The sequence below is a fragment of the Arachis hypogaea genome, chromosome 13 (assembly GCF_003086295.3).
Source record: "Arachis hypogaea cultivar Tifrunner chromosome 13, arahy.Tifrunner.gnm2.J5K5, whole genome shotgun sequence".
Taxonomy (NCBI): Eukaryota; Viridiplantae; Streptophyta; class Magnoliopsida; order Fabales; family Fabaceae; genus Arachis; species Arachis hypogaea.
The window spans coordinates 82,408,704-82,427,016 of record NC_092048.1 but is presented as its reverse complement, the minus strand read 5'-3'; the positions used below and the strand labels follow the sequence as shown (position 1 = coordinate 82,427,016).

At 35.2% G+C, this 18,313-nt stretch overlaps 1 non-coding gene across 1 annotated transcript; it reads left to right on the top strand.

Moving 5' to 3' along the window:
* The first annotated feature begins 17,961 nt into the window (after window positions 1-17,961).
* LOC112738886 (small nucleolar RNA R71) lies at window positions 17,962-18,069 on the top strand. The gene has a single exon (XR_003169837.1). It is a non-coding gene; the product is annotated as a small nucleolar RNA R71 (small nucleolar RNA).
* The last annotated feature ends 244 nt before the right edge of the window (window positions 18,070-18,313 follow it).

Genomic DNA, 18,313 nt, shown 5'->3' with positions numbered 1-18,313 from the left:
CCCTAGGAGAATTAAATTCCAATAGGAGACAACTAAGGGGACCTCCTTCATGAAATTAGAGAAGATCAAAGAGTCATGAGAGAGGAGCAACAAAGGCAAGGAAAGACATTGAGGAGCTCAAGCACTCCATAAGATCTTCAAGAGGAAGAACTAGCCGCCATCACTAAGTGACCCGTTCTTTAATCTCCTTGTTCTTATCTTCTATTTTTTCGAATTTTATGCTTTATGTTTATCTATGTTTGTGTCTTTATTACATGATCACTAGTGTCTTAGTGTCTATGCCTTAAAGCTATGAAAATGAATCCATCACCTCTCTTAAATGAAAATATTTTCAATTGAAAAAGAAATAGAAGTGCATGAATTTCGAATTTTAAAACAGATTAATTATTTTGATGTGGTGGCAATACTTTTATTTTTCTGAATGAATGCTTGAACAGTGCATATTTTTGAATTTGTTGATTCATGAATGTTAAAATTGTTGGCTCTTGAAAGAATGATGGGAAAAGGAGAAATGTTATCTGATGATCTGAAAAATCATAAAATTGATTCTTGAAGCAAGAAAAAGCAGCGAATAGAAAGCTTGCAGCAAAAAAAAGTGAAAAAAAAAAGAAAAAAGAAAAGCAAGCAGAAAAAGCCAATACCCCTTTAAACCAAAAAGCAAGGGTAATAAAAAGGATCCAAGGCTTTGAGCATCAGTGGATAGGAGGGCCCACAGGAATAAAATCCTGGCCTAAGCGGCTAACCAAGCTGTCCCTAACCATGTGCTTGTGGCGTGAAGGTGTCAAGTGAAAACTTGAGACTGAGCGATTAAAGTCGTGGTCCAAAGCAAAAAAAGAGTGTGCTTAAGAGCTCTGGACACCTCTAATTGGGGACTCTAGCAAAGCTGAGTCACAATCTGAAAAGGTTCACCCAGTTATGTGTCTGTGGCATTTATGTATCCAATGGTAATACTGGAAAACAAAGTGCTTAGGGTCACAGCCAAGACTCATAAAGTAGCTGTGTTCAAGAATCAACATACTTAACTAGGAGAATCAATAACACTATCTGGATTCTGAGTTCCTATAGAAGCCAATCATTTTGAACTTCAAAGGATTAAGTGAGATGCCAAAACTGTTCAGAGGCAAAAAGCTAAAAGCCCCGCTCATCTAATTAATACTGATCTTCATAGATATTTTTGGAATTCATTGTATATTCTCTTCTTTTTATCCTATTTGATTTTCAGTTGCTTGGGGACAAGCAACAATTTAAGTTTGGTGTTGTGATGAGCGGATAATTTATACGCTTGTTGGCATTGTTTTTAGTACATTTTAGTTAGTTTTTATTATGTTTTTATTAGTTTTTAAATAAAAATCACTTTTTGGACTTTACTATGAGTTTGTGTGTTTTTTTGTGATTTCAGGTATTTTCTGGCTGAAATTGAGGGACCTGAGCAAAAATCTGATTCAGAGGCTGAAAAAGGACTGCAGATGCTGTTGGATTCTGACCTCACTGCACTCGAAGTGGATTTTCTGGAGCTACAGAAGCCCAATTGGCACACTCTCAATTGCGTTAGAAAGTAGACATCCTGGGCTTTCCAGCAATATATAATAGTTCATACTTTGCTCGAGATTTGATGGCCCAAACAGGCGTTCCAAGTCAGCTCAAGAATTCTGGCGTTTAACTCCAGAACTGGCACAAAAGCTGGAGTTAAACGCCCAAACTGGCATAAAATCTGGTGTTTAACTCCAAGAAACGTCTCTACACATGAAAGCTTCAATGCTCAGCCCAAGCACACACCAAGTGGGCCCCGGAATTTGAATTTTACAATAAACACCCTAGCTTACTCATTTTCTGTAACCCTAGGTCACTAGTTTACTATAAATACTACTTTCAGTGATTCATATTGTACCTCATGACATTCTACACGTTTCTCATTGTATTTTCTATGGCATGAGTCTCTAAACCCCATTGTTGGGGGTGAGGAGCTCTGCTGTTCTTCATGAATTAATGCAATTACTACTGTTTTCCATTCTATTACGCTTGCTTCCATTCTAAGATATTCATTCGCACTTCAACTTGATGAATGTGATGATCCGTGACACTCATCATCATTCTCACCTATGAACGCGTCCCTGACAACCACCTCTGTTCTACCTTAGATTGAATGCATATCTCTTAGCCTCATGATTCAAATCAGAGTCTTCGTGGTATAAGCTAGAATCATTGTTGGTCATTCTTGAGATCCGGAACGTCTAAACCTTGTCAGTGGTATTCTGAGTAGGATCTGGGAAGGGATGACTGTGACGAGCTTCAAACTCGCGAGTGTTGGGCATAGTGACAGACGCAAAAGGATCAATGGATCCTATTCTGACATGATCGAGAACCGACAGATGATTAGCCGTGCGGTGACAGCGCATTTGGAACATTTTCACTGAGAGGACAGGATGTAGCCATTGACGACGATGATGCCCAACATAAAGCTTGCCATGGAAGGAGTCTTGCGTGCATGAAGAAGAAGACAGTAGGAAAGCAGAGGTTCAGAAGACAAAGCATTTCCAAAGCCTCAACCTGTTCTTCATTACTGCATAACAAGTATTTATTTCATGTTCTTTTACTTTTTACAATTAAATCTGAGAATTACTGATATCCTGACTAAGAGTTACAAGATAACCATAGCTTGCTTCAAGCCGACAATCTCCGTGGGATCCACCCTTACTCACGTAAGGTATTACTTGGACGACCCAGTGCACTTGCTGGTTAGTTGTGTGGAGTTACAAAAGTGTGATTGTAATTTCGTGCACCAGAGTTGCAGAAAGGTGTGCTATTTTATTAATCAGATGTTTTCAAAATGGTTTGAATTGAATAACAGGAAATTAAATTAGAGAATTTATGTAATTTAAATAAAAGCCTTGACTGGGAGTAGATTAGTTGGAAGCCCTATTCTTGTTGGAGTACTCTCAAGATTAATTGATAATTGAAGGTTGTTCTGTTTAGTTATCCCTTACTAGGCAAGAAAAAGTCAAACAAGTTGGAATGCTACTTCTATTCACAAGTTCCAACCTACACAATTAAAAGGGATTGGTGTCAGTGACTAGAGGGCAATTCAACATTAAACCCAATTACAATTCTTCTTTTTGAGCATTCCAACTCAAGGGTTCCTTTCAATCAACACCCCATCAAGTTAGGGAACTACTCGCTCATTGTGAATATAGAATTCATAACATAGGAAAGGGAATTAAAGAAAGACATGATAAATAGAAATCAAAGAAATCAATTAAAAATAAAAGTAATTCTTGTATTAATAAATTCTAAAATAATCCAATAGTAAAATTGAGTAAATTAAAGGACATGGAAGAGCAGAGACAAGTAAAGAAAACGAACTAGAATGAAGAAGTCTTGGTGAGGTAATAACTCTTCTCAATATCCCAAAAAGCAATAGAAATAAAAATCCTAAAAACTATGAATGTGTAGAGAGAAAACCTAGAGGAGGAGTAAAACTAGATCTAAAAACTAAAATTGTGTAGAATGAATGTTGTTGTTGGTTTCTGCATGTCCTCTGGCTCTAGTCTGCTTTTCTGGGCCGAAAACTGGGTCAAAACAGGGCCCAAAATTGCCCCCAGCGAATTCTGCAGATTATGCAGATTGCGCACGTCACGCGATCGCGTCATTCATGCGGCCGCGTCATTCGGCGTTTTTTCCTACCACGCGAGCACGTCGTCCACGCCTCCACGTCACTTGTGCTATTCCAATCCGCGCGGTCGCGTGAGCCATGCGGCCGCGTCACTTCTCGCTGGTCATCTCCTCAATTTTTTGTGTTCATTCCATTTTTGCAAGCTTCCTTTCCAATCTCCAATTCATTCATGCCCTATAAAGCCTGAAACATTTAACACACAGATCACGGCATCGAATGGAATAAAGGAGAATTAAAATACGTAATTAAAAGTCTCTAGGAAGCAAGTTTTTAATCATTTAATAATTTTAGGAAGGAAATATAAATTGCATGCTAATCATATGAATAAGTGGGTAAAGATCATGATAAAACCACACAATTAAACACATTATAAACCATAAAATAGTGTTTTATCAACCTCCCCACACTTAAACATTAGCATGTCCTCATGCTTAGTTGAAGGAGATAAAATAAATGAGTAGGAACATGTAAAACTCATGCAATGCAATGCAACCTATATATGTGAATGCAACTATATGATTCTTGTCCACTTGATCAATAGTAAATAAGCTCTTCAAAATAATTACAAATCAAATTCCACTAATTCAATTCTTATACAGTAAGAACAGATAAAAATACAAGAAGGTAGCTCATGAAAGCAGGGAACACAGAATTTTAAGCATTGAACCCACACTGATGATGTACGTACGCTCTAATCTCTCTAGTGTATAGGGCAATCACTCTATTCTTCTCTAATCATGCTCTCTAATTTTTGTTCTTCTCCTAACCAATCAACAATATTTAATATACCAATGCAAACATCATGAGGTCTTTTCAAGGTTGTAATGAGGCCAAGGTAATGGTAAGGATACATATGTGGCTAAGTAAGCTTATAAACTGAATCTTTAATTAACCCAAGCTTTAACATAACCTATATATATTCTTTATAACTTTAGAATTCATGCCTAGCTACCCAGAATTTCCCTTTCACATTCCATACTCGTGTATTAACTTTTTATTTTAATTTTATCATACATGCATTGATCTTTGAATTCTTAACTTAGCATTGGGGTAATTTTGTCCCCTTATTTATTTATTGAATATTTTTGATTTTCTTTTCATAAACATAAAAATAAACATAGCTTATCAATGCACATAGATTTTTTTAATTCTTATAGTTTCACATGAGTAGGTATCCAAATTCCCATTATATTAACACTAGCGGCTCAACAGGCACTATCGTGCCTGTTCAGCCGCTTTTCTATTATTTTTAAAAAATTAATTTTATTCTTTTGTTAATATATTATTCTCTCTTTAAATTTATTAGATAAGTATTTTTTATTTTAATATTGACGTGACCTTATTTATATCATATTTTATTAAAATTAAAATTACTATAAATTTTTTTTAAAATATTAAATTATAAAAGCTCGCAATAGAGAGATATATATATTATCAGAAAAAATATAGTTTAAAAAATGATAATAACATTATCCTAATTCAAAAAGAGTATACATAAACCAAAATATATGTTAGTTATTTACAAAAAATAATTTTTACTTAAATGTCATTAATATTTATATTTGTCTTCATATATTTTAAGTGGTAGGTCAAAATATGAATCTGAATATAAAGAGGCCTTCATTTTTTTATAAATAGTGAAAGATAGAAGAAATGTGAGTGCTTATTTTTTTTTGTTTTAAATATCAAACTGTAAGAATAATTAATAAAAAATAGGAGAGTATAAAAATTATATATTTAGAAAAAACCATTCATAATTCATCATACATCTCCTTATCAATAACTTTTCGAGTTTTGAAAAACTGTCAATTTATTGACCATAAAAATAATTATTTAAACACTTCAATATTATTCAATTAAAAATTATGTGTAACAAAATCAAAATATAAATTTAAAAATATTATTTACAAATTTAATATTTATAAACGTTATTAAGTAGTTTAATTATTTATTTTTAATAGTATTTAATTTGAGACCGACATAAAAATTTATATTCAAAAGACTCTTTATCTTCGTGCATAATTTCAATTGTTAAAAATATTTTATTTTTTTAAATTTTATATTTAATTTTTAAATTTTTTAATCTCATTATTTTTAAAATTTTTAATTTATATTTTTATTATATCCCCTTACTATATTAAACATTATTCTTTCTCTTACTATCTTTCTCTAAACACATACTTATCATTATCTGATCGCCATTATTATATTTCCTTGTTTTCCTTTCTCATTTTTTCCTTCTTCTTCCACCTTCTCTTCACCCGACCGTAATTAATTATTACCAAGTATTATTATCGTAATTTTTAATCTTGTCTATCACTTTGGTTTATAACCATCTATTATATTAACTTTTATGAGTTGTTGAAGTTTCGCTAAAAGAAGTAAGACATAAAGCATTTAAAATTTTTATCCAAATTATCAAATTAACTTTTAGAACGTATAAAATTTATAAATTTAAATTAAATAAGATATTAAACAAAAATTTAGTATGTTGTTATTATAGGTAACAAAATCAAAATAAAAATTTAAAAACATTATTTACAAATTAACTATTTATAAACGTTATTAAGTTTAGTTATTTATTTTTAATAGTATTTAATTTGAAGTCGAGATAAAAATTTGTATTTAAAACACTATTATTTATCTTCATGCATAATTCTAATTGATAAAAAATATTTTAATTTTTTTTAATTTTATATTTAATTTTTTTAAATTATCTTTAATTTTGTTATTTTTTCAAAATTATTAATTTATATTTTATTATATCCCTTTATTATATCAAACACTTTTTCTTATTATTATTCTTTATACACATACTTGTCATTGTCTCATTGCCATTATTATATTACCTTGTTCTCCTTTCTCATTTTTTTCTTCTCCTTCCACCTTCTCTTCACCCGACCGTAATTAATTATTACCAAGTATTATTATCGCAACTTTCAATTTTGTCTATCACTTTGATTTATAACTATCTGTTCTGTTAACTTTTATGAGTTATTGAAGTTTTGTTAAAAGAAGTAAGATATAAAGCATTTAATTTTTTTTTCAAATTATCAAAATTTGATGTCAATAATCCTAAAAAACAATATCAACATATATTACTTTTAACTAAAATAATAAAAAAATACATAATTGTAAGTTTTTAAACTAATAATTATAAATTTAAGTCGCAATTTAATATAGTACATTGGGACAAAAGGCAACCATTGCTATTCATATTTGACCGCTACTATCTAAGTTTTACATTTATATTATTGTGCACATTAATTTAAGTGCACTTTATTATTTTATTTTACATGTTTTGAAATAATGCCATTGTATTATAAGGAAGAGATTAACTTTCATAATCTAATGCGAATCTTTTTATTATTTTGTTTGTTATTTTGTTTGTTCATAAAATAGTTTTGAAAACTTTTAGATTTATCGTTCTGGTTTGCTTCTTATTAATCCTCACTTAATATACTCAAATTTAATGACTTTGATGGTGGTGAATTTTTGTAATTAGTTAAAAAATTTTAATTTATTTTCTCTCTCTACGATTTTGAACAAACTCAATTTTATTATTAAATAGTTTTTTAAATTTAGAATATTTTTAACCTTTTGTATAAAAATTAGACTTAATAAATTACCAAAATTCAAACCTATTCTCTTGAACTACTTTTTGATTGTATAATTGGAATTGTTTAAACGAAAGATCATTAGACCCCTAAAGTTTTTAAAGTAAAAGAAAAATACAATAAAATAAATTAATTAAAAAATCTATTAAAATAAAATGGTTTAAAATATATATATATATATATAATAATAATAATAATAATAATAATAATAATAATAATAATAAAAATTAAAACTTACATGGCTCGTTAGTTAGAAACATAGAGAGAAGAAAATAATTATAAAGGTTGAAACAATAAAAAATGTATAACATAGTTTTTATTTTGCCACATTTAAATAAAAAATAATATTATCTAATATAAAATAGATTAAAAATAAAAAAGAGATTAACAAAATCAATTAACAAAGTTTTTATATTGCTACATTTGTTGTGTTATATGTCGAACTAATAATTAATAAAAATAATATTATCCAATGTAAAATAGATTACAAATAAAAAAAAAGAAGTAAACAAAATATGTGTGAGAATTTTTCATTCTATTGATAGGTGTAGCCTTTTTTTATCTGTTATATGTTAATTATGTGACAAACAAATAATATAAAATTAACTAATTTTTTTGCAATACAATTTAGGAAATTAATAAATGTCAACCATAGTACTCTATATAATTAAATATCAAATCCAGTACTCTACATAATTAATAGCTTAGATAGTTTAGTAAATTAACATATTAATATTTTTAACGAATCTTTGATGGGTGCAAATTTTCTTGCGTCCTATATATATATATATGCCAATCATATAACTTAGTCAATATGCATAATAAATAATATTGTGGTAGACAAAATTAATAATTTAATTTACTTTCAAAGTAAATATTTATGTATTCAAATTTTGAACATAATACTCTACATAATTAATATTTTAAAAAATTTAAAAAATATTATTACAAAGTAATTTAAAAAAAATAAGTTAACAAAATATTTATGGAACTCTTTCATTCAATTAGTGATAGGTAAGGACATATAAAAAACATAAAACACATATCAAATAAAAAGAAACTGTTTTCTTTCTGCATCAAATTGATAAGACAAAAAAAAATATTTCTTTCTATATTAAATTGATAAAAAAAAGACATAGTAGTATTTTCATACGTCAAAAGTTGAGAATAAATTAAAAAGGCAGAGGAATGATTGAAAATATAGATTAGATAAGTAAACTAAAGAGAAGAAAAGATATAAGTGGATGTTTTATGTGAAAGTAGTAACCGCTGTAAAACTGAATGAAATTAACAACTGCAGTTGATGAAGGCAATGGAAGAAGATGAAGGCGAGAGTGTTAAAGAAAGAAGAATAACAGAACCGCAAGAAAAATACAAAAAAGTAAAAACTAAACTACTGAAAGGATAACGTACTCAAAACAAAAGGATATAAATTAAAATTAATATAAAATCAAACAAAATATGAACATGATAAAGAATGCGAAGACATTGACAGAACAAACTATATAAACTAAAACTAACATAGAATTAAACAAAGTATGAAGATATTAATAGAACAAACGATATAAATTAAAACTAACATAGAATTAAACAAAGCATGAAGATGATGAAGAATGTGAAGATATTGATATTCATACCAGTTCATTTTCTTTTTATTTATTAGCAATTTGCAGACTGTCTTACATTTTTTAAAACTTTCATTTTAGTAGGAAGTTATTGGATTTTTCAAAACAAATTTTATGTCTATTTTGTCCTTATAATTTAGTTTCCAAAATAGTTTATTGTAGGATTAATATAGTCCAAAAAATTAGACACCAAAGTCATAGTCAATTCTCTGTATTGACTCTATATATTGTTGTTAGACGTATAATATATATGAAAAATAATAAATTAAAACTTACATGGCTCATGAGATAGAAAAATAAAGAGAAGAAAATAATCATAAAGATTAAAACAATAAAAAATGTATAACATAGTTCTTATCTTGCCACATTTAAATGTTATATATCAATCTAATAAATTGATAAAAAAAAAGAAGATACAGTACTGTTTTCATACGTCAAAAGTTGGGAATAAATTAAAAAAACAGAAAAATGACTGAAAATATAGATTAGATAAGTAAACTAAAGAAAAGAAGAGATATAAGTGAATGTTATGCATAAAAGTAGTAACGGAATAAAATTTGTAAGTGCAGTGGATGAATGCAATGGAAGAGGATGGAGGCGAGAGTGTTGAAGGAAGGAAAAGAACCAAACAGCAAGAAAAATATAGAAAAGTAAAATCCAAACTACAGTGGATGGAGGCAATGGAAGATGTGTTGTTATATTTATAGAAGTAAAGAACTGTTTTCATTTTAGTGGGAAGTTAATAGAAGTAACAAAACTGTTTTCATTTTAGTGGGTAGTTATTTAACTTTTTTATGGGTTAATGATTTTTAATTAAAAACAAAAATGTATTTTTACTATTTTGTCCATAATTTTAGTTTGTAAAATAAATTATTTGAGGGCAAATGATGTCTACCAAAATTGGACACCAAACTATGGTATTACCTTTATATATTGGTATAGATGACACATTCCCTTATTATCTTTTGTTCCCACAATTTTTCATACTTAATTAGCACACATAATTCTATCTTAAGCTAACCAAAGATTCAATTTGGAATATACAATTGTTTTTTCCGCTAAAGGCTAGTAATGTGGTAAAATATAGAACAAATGGGATTTAAAGGCTCAAAGTGGCTAACAAAGGTAATTGAAAGGGTAGGTTTAATTTAGATAAGTGAGTTTAAACAAATAATGGCCTCAATCGTATGTAATCATACAAATATAATAAACATTGGACATATAGGATGAAACAAAATATAGATTACAATCATAGAGAAGTAAACACACAAGAATAAAATAATTATGGTTAAATAATGTAACAAACCTATTACTATGCAATTTATCCTATTCTACAAAAGAAAAACTAACTAAATATCCTAATTTATTGGTGTTTAGGGAAGAGAAATTACCTCTGGAAGTCAGGTACTGACCGACCTCCCCACACTTAAGGCTTTGCACGGTCCTCGGTACCATCTGTCAGGAACAAAGGTGGGCTGGTAGCAATATCTCCACAGTCGGGACCATCATGGCTTCCTGTGCTGGTAAAGGAAGTGGAGGCTGGGGTGTCTGAGTCCTTGAATTTTCCCATAATCAGCTCCTTGAGGTATGTGAATCGGTGCTTGTTACGGCGCTCTCTCATCTTAGCTTTGTGTTCCTGCCGATCCAACCTTTTGAGTATCTGATGGAGTAGTTGGTCTGTTGTAGGTGCTTGTGGTGTTGAAGAAGGAATTTCTTCAACCGGTTCAGTAGGATGGCTTGTGGTGGCTGGTGGAGATCTGATGTATTTCCCGTTAGGGACATACTGATCATCTCGTGGGAGCATGGCTTTGGTGTCCCCAGCTCTGTAGGAAATTCCGGCTGCTGAGACAAGATCTAAGACCAAGGCGGGAAAAGGTAAGTTGCCCGCAATTTGCACGTGTCCCATGGCATTCCGGATGTATCTTGGTAGGTTCAGAGGTTGGTCTGTAAGGATGCACCATAGTAGAACGGCCATGTCCGCAGTGAAGGAGGACTCGTGAGTGCTCGGAAAGACGTAATAGGACATGATCTGTGCCCATACGCGAGCCTCCAAGGTAAGTGCTGAAGCCGATATTCCCTTAGGGCGGGTACGATGGTATCCATAGATCCAACGGCTGCCAGGTAGTGCGATAACTCTGAGAACGGCGTCCCAGTCAAATTGGTACATCTGGCGCTTGAGTGTGGCTTCTTGAAAGGCGTCCAATCCTTCTGGAATAGGGGGAAGACCTAGAGCTTTTTGAATGGCCTCTTCTGTAATGGGGACTTGCTTCTGACGGACAAAGACAGACTGCAGGGTTGGCAGGTGGAAGTTGGAGTAGAACTCGACTACCGAAGAAAGATTGACCTGCCTCGGCTGTCTCTGTAGGAAACCCCATTGTCTTTGTGCAATTTGCGGCTCAACAAAGGTAGCAATATGGTTTGGAAGGAGAAGAAGGTATTCGTTGTTGTAACTCCTGTCTGCCAGGATGGGGAACATCTGCTCACAGTAGCGATTGGGAAATCGCGCAGTGTCCTTTGCTGGGAAGGCCCTTTCTTTATCATCAACCTTTATCATCCTCTTAGTTCTTTTTGTTGAGGGTTTAACCGCAGTTGAAGAGGGCTCTGCCACTAATGCTCTTTTTATTCCTCTTCTTGCTGGTGGTTTGGGAGTAGCTTTCTCTTTTCCTTTCTTGGCGGCCATCCTGAAAAGGGAAAAAAGAAAGTAACGTAAATTCAAAGAGATAGAGCAAGGAAAGAGGGTTGTATAAGTGATAAACAATGCACGGTAAAGAGGATGTTGTTAACACATGGTCATGACTACATGTGAAAAGTTCATCAATGGAAATATAGCAAGTGCATTGGAGGATCATTAAATGCAAGGGATTTATTGGCATGCAGGCAAAGGCATGAGTAGCATAGATCAAGCATTTAGTTAGTTGAATGTGTTATCACTCGTAACAAACTAGCCATCACGTCTGTATTGACAATTAAATTCAATTAATACATTAGTAAAGGGAATTTGTGAAAAGCAAGCATTGAATAGTAGAATAGAATAATGTAGAAAAATGCATGATGCCATATGGGCTTTTTCACAAACACATAGCATGCATGGTAAATAAGGTATAGAAAGTATTAAAGTGAACATGCAAGCAACCCTTTAAAAAAAAGTAATATATAATTGCCAAACAATTTTACAACAATCCACAAGCATATAATGAGAAATAATGACTCAAATAAATTTCCAACACCAAGTAAAAAGGAAAAAGAAAGAAAAAGAAAATATGGATAATGAAAGTAAAAAGAAAAGAAAAGAAGATAACATATAAAAATAAGGAGAATAATAGAAAAGTAGGGGGAAGAAGAAAAGAAAACCTCGTTAATGGAGGTGAGAGAGAGAGAGAGAGAGTAGAAAGTGAAAAACAAGGAAGAAGGAAGAAGGAAGAAATAAGGAGGAAAAAAGAAATAGGATTTAGGGAAAAGAAAGATAAGATAATTGGCAAATAAGGGAAGCTGTGCGGCGCAAGCGACGCGGTCGTGTGGGACACGCGGTCGCGCGACTTTCACTTATACTAATTGACGCGGTCGCGTCGGTCACGCGGTCGCGTGACCCGTTTTATGCTACTGGCGCGAGGGCAGCCTCGCACTTGCACAACTCTCTGTTCAAACTCTTATTGCGCCAAATGTTGGGTGACGCGATCGCGTGGGGCATGCGATCGCGTGAGTGGCCATTAGAAGGATATGACGCGGACGCATGAGCCATGCGTCCGCGTGGGAAGAATTGTGCGTTCAGCGCTAATCCAGCACCACTCTAGCACAACTTTCCGTCGTGCACCCTTTTCACGTCAAATTCCAGGGCACGCGGCCGCGTGAGTGACGCGGTCGCATGGGAGGCCAATGTTCCCACCCGACGCGGACGCGTCAGTGACGCAGTTGCGTGGGGCAATTTGTGCCATGGGAACGCCTCCAGCCACGCTCTCGCGTGACTCTCTGTTCGTTTTATTATTCCCTCCAATCACTTACGGCGCGGACGCGTCAATGATGCGGTCACGTCGCGTGAAATTTTTTTTTTAAATAAAAGTATGTAAATGCAGATGCGCAAAATGTACTAATAAAGAGAAGAGTTATTGAATAGGAAAACTAAGAATAAAGAAAAGATCGATCATACCATGTTGGGTTGTCTCCCACCTAGCACTTTGCTTTAACGTCCGTAAGTTGGACGCTCCACTTGCTCAGTCTTCGGCTATATGGGGATCTTCCAAGGGGAAGATCTCGAGCTCCTTGTTTTTCTCCATCCTCTCTCCATGGTACAGCTTTAAATGTTGTCCATTAACTTTGATAAGTTCAGAGCTTGAAGGATGACTTAGGTGAAAAACTCCGTACGGTTCGGCCTTCTCTACTCTGTATGGACCTTCCCATCTTGATCTCAACTTACCTGGCATGATCCTCAGTCGAGATTTGTAAAGGAGGACTAAATCCCCAGGTTGGAACTCTTTTCTCTTGATGTGTTGATCATGTACATCCTTCATCTTCTCCTTGTATAGTCTTGAGTTCTCATAAGCTTCTAGGCGAAGGCTTTCCAGTTCTTGCAGTTGCAACTTCCTTTCAGCTCCGGCTTTCTCAATTCCCATGTTGCACTCCTTTACTGCCCAAAAGGCTTTGTGCTCTATTTCAACAGGGAGATGACAAGCTTTTCCATAAACTAAGCGGAAAGGACTCATCCCAATGGGTGTTTTGTATACTGTTCTGTATGCCCAGAGTGCATCTTGTAGCCTGATGCTCCAGTCTCTTCTATGAGGTTTGACTATCTTCTGCAAGATATGCTTTATCTCTCTGTTTGACACCTCGGCTTGCCCATTAGTCTGAGGATGGTAGGCTGTTGCAACCTTATGAATTATCCTATGCTTTTTCATTAATCCTGTTAGTCTTCTGTTACAAAAATGGGTGCCTTGATCGCTCACGATCGCTCGTGGTGATCCAAAGCGACAAATAATGTGATTTCTCACAAAAGAAACAACAGTGATAGCATCATCAGTGCGGGTAGGAATTGCTTCCACCCATTTGGAAACGTAATCCACAGCTAACAATATATAAAAATAACCATTAGAATTTGGAAATGGACCCATGAAGTCAATGCCCCAAACATAAAAAATTTCACAGAAAAGCAAAATTTGTTGAGGCATCTCATCCTTCTTGGATATATTACCAAATTTTTGGCATGGGAAACAAGACTTACAAAATTCAGCAGCGTCCCTAAAAAGAGTAGGCCACCAGAATCCACCGTCTAAGATTTTTCTAGCTGTTCTTTGAGGGCCAAAATGTCCCCCACTTTCAGATGAGTGACAGGCCTCTAAGATGGACTGGAATTCTGATTGAGGCACACATCGTCTAATTACCTGGTCAGCGCCACATCTCCATAAATACGGGTCATCCCATATATAATATTTAGACTCACTTTTTAGCTTGTATCTTTGATGCTTCGAAAATTTTGGAGGAATTATACGGCTAACTAGATAATTAGCTACAGGTGCATACCAAGGGACTACCTCAGATACTGCTTGCAGGTTATCAAATGGGAAATTATCAGCTATAGGAGTGGGGTCATCTGTAATGTGCCCAAGGTGACTCAAGTGGTCTGCCACTAAATTCTGGTTACCACTCCTATCCTTAATTTCCAAATCAAATTCTTGTAATAGCAGTATCCAACATATAAGCCTTGGTTTGGACTCCTTTTTAGCTAATAGATACTTTAGAGCTGCGTGGTCTGAGTACACTACTACCTTCGTACCAAGTAAATAGGCTCAGAATTTATCCAGAGCAATAACAATAGCAAGAAGCTCTATCTCCGTAGTAGTGTAATTGGACTGAGCGGCATCTAAGGTTTTAGACGCATAAGCAATAACAAAGGGGTCCTTACCTTCACGCTGAGCCAGTGCCGCTCCTACTGCATGGTTGGAGGCGTCGCACATTATTTCAAATGGCTGGCTCCAGTTTGGTCCTCTGACAATTGGAGCTTGAGTCAGGGCGGTCTTCAGCTTATCAAACGCTTGTTTGCAATCCTCACTGAACTCGAACTCAATATCCTTCTGCAGTAGTCTAGATAAGGGAAGTGCTACCTTACTGAAGTCCTTAATGAATCTCTTGTAAAAACCTGCATGGCCAAGGAACGAACGGAATTCCCTCACAGAGGATGGGTAAGGTAAACTAGAAATAACATCCACCTTTGCTGGATCTATAGAAATGCCAGTATTAGACACAACATGTCCTAGTACAATACCTTGTTTTACCATAAAGTGACATTTTTCAAAATTTAATACAAGGTTTGTACTGACACATCTATCTAATACTCTAGATAATCCATCTAAGCAAAGGATAAAGGAATCGCCATATACACTAAAATCATCCATAAAACTTCTATACAGTCCTCAATAAGATCAGAGAAAAGACTCATCATGCACCTTTGGAAGGTAGCTGGTGCATTGCACAAGCCAAAGGGCATTCTCTTGTAAGCATAAGTCCCAAAAAGACATGTGAAAGTGGTCTTTTTCTGATCCTCAGGACCTATATAAATCTGGAAATAACCTGTGTAACCATCTAAAAAACAATAATGTGATTTACCTGACAGGCGATCCAGCACTTGATCAATGAATGGAAGAGGATAGTGATCCTTACGAGTGGCCTGGTTGAGGCGTCTGTAGTCTATGTAGACCTTCCAGGCGTTCTGAACTCTGGTTGCCATGAGATCTCCATGCTCATTCTTCACTGTAGTGACTCCAGACTTCTTGGGCACCACTTGTACTGGGCTTACCCATTCATTGTCTGAAATGGGGTAGATGATATCTGCCTCCAGTAGTCTGGTCACCTCCTTCTTGACAACCTCTAAGATAGTGGGGTTCAGTCTTCTCTGGGGTTGATGGACAGGTCTTGCTCCCTCTTCTAAAAATATCCTATGCTCACAGACTTGAGGGTTGATGCCTACTATGTCTGCCAAACTCCAACCAATTGCCTTCTTGTGCATCCTCAGCACACTAAGTAACTGCTCTTCCTGTTGAGAAGTGAGTTCCCTTGCAATGATAACTGGAAACTTTTGCTCGTCTTCAAGGTAAGCATATTTGAGGTGTGGAGGAAGGGGTTTTAATTCTAACTTCTGATCATGGTCAGGCTCTGGGTTGTCTGGAGCTGGTAACAATGGTAAAGCACTGTCATTATCCTCCGAGAATGTCCCCACACTTGGACCTTGTCCTATGTACTTCTCTTCAAATTCCTTCTGGTGAACTTCAGCCACAGTTTCATCTATGATGTCACACTGGAGGATAGAATGATCCTCCGGAGGATGCTTCATAACTCCATTCAGATTGAAGATTACTACTCGGCCATCTATTTCAAAACTGTATGTTCCTGAAAAAGCATCTAATTTGAACTTCGAGGTCTTCAGGAATGGTCTTTCGAGTAGGATTGATGATGGCTTCTCTGAGTCATTTTGGGACATCTCCAGGATATAAAAATCAATGGAAAATGTGAACCCCTTAATGCCCACTAATACATCTTCAGCAACTCCAGCCACTGTAACAATGCTTTTATCTGTTAACACAAAATGAGCTGCCGACCTTTTTAAGGGAGGGAGCCTCAAAATATCATATATAGACAAAGGTATTATACTCACACATGCTCCTAAATCACACATGCAGTCAGAAAATACTACACCACCAATAGTACAATTAACCATACATGGACCAGGGTCACTACACTTTTCAGGTAAACCTCCCATTAAAACAGATATCGAACTTCCTAAACGAATAGTTTCTAATTCATTAATTTTGTCTTTATGTATATATAAATCTTTTAGAAACTTTGCATATTTAGGTACCTGTTGAATAACATCAAAAAGAGGAACAGTTACCTCAACCTTTTTGAATATCTCTACCATTTTGGGATCAGGTTCCAGCTGCTTCCTGGGCTTCTTTGCAAGTTGTGGAAATAGAATGGGAGTGGTGTCTTCTGCAGTGTCTGCGCCCTTTGGTGCTTCCTTCTGTGGTTGAACTTCTTCTTTTTCAGCCATGTCCTGTATGTCCTCTTCCTCTTCAACATCTTCTATTTCCACTACCTCTTCAGCTGAGGCATGTTCTGGTGGGCTTGGCTCCTTCTGATTCCTCTCCTGCAGTGTGGTTTTGGACCTTTGGGTGATGGCATTAATGCCACCCTTTGGATTGGGTAATGGTTGAGAGGGGATTCCACTGGAGCTCAAAGGCTGGTTATTGAAGTTATTCATTGATCCAATCTGTGAGACAAGAGCTTGTAAAGTAGAGTTCAGACCATTTAGTGTAGCATAAAGGTTATTTTCCATGGTCTGTTGTCTCCGATCAATAGATTGTAGTAAGTCGTCATTAGAAGATGAAGAAGGATAAGTAATTTGAGAGGTCTGCTGTTGGGTATTCTATGGTCCTTAGGATTGCCTCAGATGAGGTGCTCTGTAAGGCTGGTTCTGGTTCTGCTGCCTGTTGTTGTTATTATTCCACCTCTAATTTCCCTGATTGTCTCTGCCTCCTCTGTTGTTGTTGTCCCTCCAATTCTGGTTAGAATTGTCCTGCCATCCATGGCTGTAATTGCCACCCTGATTGTACCCTTGGTTGGGGCGGTCATAGAAGTTATGAGTGGCTGCCACGGTGTTGTCTTCCTGCTGGAGCTGCGGACATTCATCAGTATAATGGCTATAATCAGCACAGACTCTGCAAACTCTCTGTGGGACTAACTGTTGGCATTGATGTGGTGGAGAAGGTTGAGCTTGCTGAACTTGTTGTTGATTCAATTGCATCTGCTTCAGCAAGTTGGTCATTTCACAGATACTCTGAGTTAGAGCAGCAGTCTCTCTACTAGAGGATACTTCTACAACGGTTTTTGAATGGCCTCGTTTCCGCCTGTGATTTCGAGTAGATTCAGCTATGTCGCTGATCAATTGCCATGCCTCATCAGTGGTCTTATACTTTTTCATAGACCCATTTCTAGCACTTTCCAATGTGGTCTTATCTTGGGGCCTCATGCCCTGTGTGACGTAACCGAGTAACACTATCTTGTCAATCATATGGTGGGGGCATGCTTCCAGAAGATTATTGAAGCGCTCCCAGTATTCATAGAGAGTCTCAGATTTGTCCTGAACAATCATGGAAATGTCTTTCCTCAGTTTATCAGTAACTTCCGCTGGAAAGAACATTTCCAAAAATTATCTTCTAAGTGTATCCCAGTTAGATACAATTGCTACGGGTTGAGTGTAGTACAACTCTCTTGCCTTTCCCTCAAGAGAAAACGGGAAAGCTTTCAACAAAATTGAAGTTTCATCTACACCATCACGCCTGACAGTAGAACAGGCTGCTTTAAAATCTCTCAGGTGTTTGATAGGCTCTTGAGTAGGTAAGCCATGAAACTTGGGC